The sequence below is a fragment of the Crocodylus porosus genome, unplaced genomic scaffold, assembly GCF_001723895.1.
Source record: "Crocodylus porosus isolate Cpor-Errol unplaced genomic scaffold, CroPor_comp1, whole genome shotgun sequence".
Lineage (NCBI taxonomy): Eukaryota > Metazoa > Chordata > Crocodylia > Crocodylidae > Crocodylus > Crocodylus porosus.
The window spans coordinates 106,510,982-106,514,376 of NW_017728906.1; the positions used below are offsets into that span (position 1 = coordinate 106,510,982).

Sequence of the window (3,395 nt, forward strand, 5' to 3'; positions counted from 1 at the left end):
AAATCTATGAAATCTCCCTGGAGAACATCTGTCCAAACTTCTTTGGATACTTTCTTTAAGAAAGCACACAAGACTCCAGAAAAACCTGCAGCCAAGACTCCTGAGAAGACTCCAGCCAAGAACCCTTCAAGAAGTCCAACCAAGAGCCTTTCAAAAAGTCCAGCAAAGTCACCTGAAAGAAGTCCTTCCAAATCAATATGATTACTATTTACAATATAAATACATTAATGTAGCTATAGTACTCATGTATAATTGATCGAGTACAAAATTCTGGGGTATTTTTGGTGAAAATATGGTTTCTGAACCAAGGCCTGATACCCATCCCCCATTTATAGCATTGTTTTAAATAAGAAAATTGGTTCCGAGTTACAACGTTGCAACTTAAGACGCAGTTTTCAGGAACCAATTGTATCCTAAGTTTGAGGACTGCCTGTATATAATATGCTCCCTGATCCACATATATAGCCATAAGAAATGCCAAATTTTTTCACATACAATGCACTCTGATCTCCATGATTTATGATTTTGAAAAGAGCTAAAGAACCCCTAGGGCTGTGAAATAGGAGGGCAGAGAGACCAGGAGCAGCTTGCAGAAAACAAAATTGTCTTAAGAAGGGTTAGCTTAATTAGTGGAACATCAAGACGATTCCAAAGGATAAAGGATCATTAATGCCCATGATGAACAATAAGCCATTAAGTTAACTGACTCCTTCAGTTATCTGAGCAGTAATGCCATAGCTACTGCATGGTGGAGCAGGAATCAAAGCTGGGTGCTTTATGCTGATCAGAAAATCAGTTCCCTCATTTAATACATATACACACAGAAATTATAAGGGACTGATTTTTGGAGGAAAGGTTCATGTTGTATGCAAGAAAATACAGTATCACATGGGGAAACAGGAAAAAAAAATAATGACTTTAAGATTCCAACTGTTATTAGATTGTTCATATAGTAGTTTGAGTTGAGTATCTTAAATAGACAAGCACAGGGGACTGCCCTGACCATTCATCTTTAGCTTGTCAATATCTCCCATTGGCATGGATTGAGTATAGCATGTTCCTACATCGCAGCCTTGATTTTTAAATTCTGATTAAAGTACAACCCATAAGTACTTGAAACCAAATCCAGTCCTGGTCTGAACATGCATGACTCCACTGAAGAGGTGCACCTAGGTAGCAATGGCCTGAAATGTAACCAATTAAGATCTGCATCAGACTTCTGCTTTCACACTAACGCATGCATTGCTTTTCATTCCTCAGCAGCAATTTACCTCCTGCAAACACATCCAGATTTTCACTTTAGGAATATTCTATTTGCATGAAAGTATGAATAAATGTAGGCCAGATGGTAAATCTTTGCATTCATTAGCAAAATGTTTGTGTTAATTGTAGGGAAAGTTTATAATCCTTGAATTATACAAGATGCACCTGTATGTATGTAAGGGCTATACCCTCCCAGATAAAACAGGTACAGAACTGATGTTTCAGAATCTACACATTTTTAGAGGAATACAAATATTTAAGCATATCTTGCTTGTAAACATGCTTGTGGTTAACATCTTGTGCATTCTTGTCCTACTAAAGCAACAAGGAGGGTGTAGCACACAATGAAAAACAGTAATATCCTCCAGTTTTTCCCAGAGCAGACGAAATGGCTAAGAACCCACAAACAAAGGATGATGTCAAATTGTTCCAAGTTCACCCAAAGTGACACTGAATGCTTTCCGGTGGTTTCATATGCTGCTTCTAATGATTTCCTACTGTATTAAGTTTCCTCAACAATAGATTCAGTAAGCACTTACGCGCTTATCAAAGCAGAACAAACGTAGTTCCCAACTACAAATTCTGTTTTTCTGAAAGCAGAAGCTACCCTTGGATAAGAAACAGGAGGTACGTTTTTGTATAAATGTAATTTCTAATAAGCCCTGCCAGTTTGGCAAAGGCAAGAGGTTAAATAATCAGCTTGCCGTTCCTTCTGCCTACTCAAAATGTGTCGAAGACATCTGGTAGACTGGCCTGTATTAAAAAGATATCAAAGGTACACAGAAAATCACAGTTTCAAAATTACCCAAAGTACAAACAGAAATATAGCTTGTCTCTGCTGCGCTTTCACTAGTGAAGCCCATTTCTTCTTTACAGGAAGTACTTTGTTCGGTCCCTTCCCTCCCCTCTCTCTGGCAACACTCCCCATTGAAAATTACCCTGAAGTTTAAATAAAACTCCTGCCACTGACACTTTTAGTCAAAAGAGATGCATATTAAACTGGTTTCCATTAAAAGCCAAAAAGAATTGAAGTAGCTGGTCTGCAGTAGCAGCAATGCACAGACAACATTCAACAAGCTTGAATGTGCAATGCCTTATAGTTGTACATTAACTTTCAGAATCTGAAAAAAAAGAAGAAAACCACTGCCAGCAGTGATATGGGGGCTGAGTGACTGTCAGCAGAAGAATTTGGACATTATATTTGTTCTCCTTCCTCACTTTTCAACGCTATTCAAACTCCTTCTATTTTCCTGTATCCAATGAAACCCGATAAACTTCAGGAGCTTGGTACCTGGTTGGCTTGTTGCCAGGATATACATTAACTATGTCTTTACAGCATACTGTTCTGATGAGAAAAGAGTTTTCCTGGCCTTGACCTTGTGTACAACTCAGCTGAAATCTTTCCCAGAAGACAATTTGTCTAGCATATTCACCTCCCAGAGGCCTGAGGAAGGGCTCCCTGCATCTTTGTGAGCTTTAGAACGAGCCTTTAGTGTCATATTTTTACTCAGCTGGCCTCCGTTGACAGTCCTCTCTCTCAGCCAAAATTTGTCTCCCCAGCTCAATACAGTGGGTGGCACACACTTGCTCAAATAGCAGCTCAAATCTCATCTCAGCAGCGTGGTGGTTTTCAATCCCTGAAGTTTATCATAATAGATGTGCAGCATGGGAAGAAACAGGCAGGAGAAAAAGGAGCAGGGGGTAGGTGGTCCACAAAAGAAGCATCTCTCAAGCTGCTTGGCAGAGCAATGAAGAGCTGAACTATGGCAATAACACAACAGGACTACCAGTGCAGAAAACAGTCTAGGCTGTAACTGGTTCCCCACTAGAACAAGCACAAACTTAGATTATTCCAAAACCTGATAGAGTAGGCAAACAAGATGGCCCAATGGCCAGCCCCTAACCCTGACCCTTCTCTGTGAAGCATCTTCCATTAACCCCCGCCCCCACCTGCTTCCATGTGAAAAATGAACGTCTCCTCAACTACATAACTAAAGACACAACACAGCACTTCACAGGCCCAACCAGGTGTGTGTGAAGACACTACATCCCTACATTCCCCACTCCTGTTGGAAGCCACAACTATTGCTTCCTCTGGGCTGGGCAGGATGCCTCTTTACAGCCCTGTCTAT

General features: G+C 40.4%; 1 protein-coding gene across 6 annotated transcripts in view; it reads right to left on the reverse strand.

Moving 5' to 3' along the window:
• FARP1 (FERM, ARH/RhoGEF and pleckstrin domain protein 1) overlaps positions 1-3,395 on the reverse strand; it is a 330,803-nt gene that overhangs the window by 24,524 nt on the left and 302,884 nt on the right. The gene's annotated exons all lie outside the window — the stretch shown is intronic.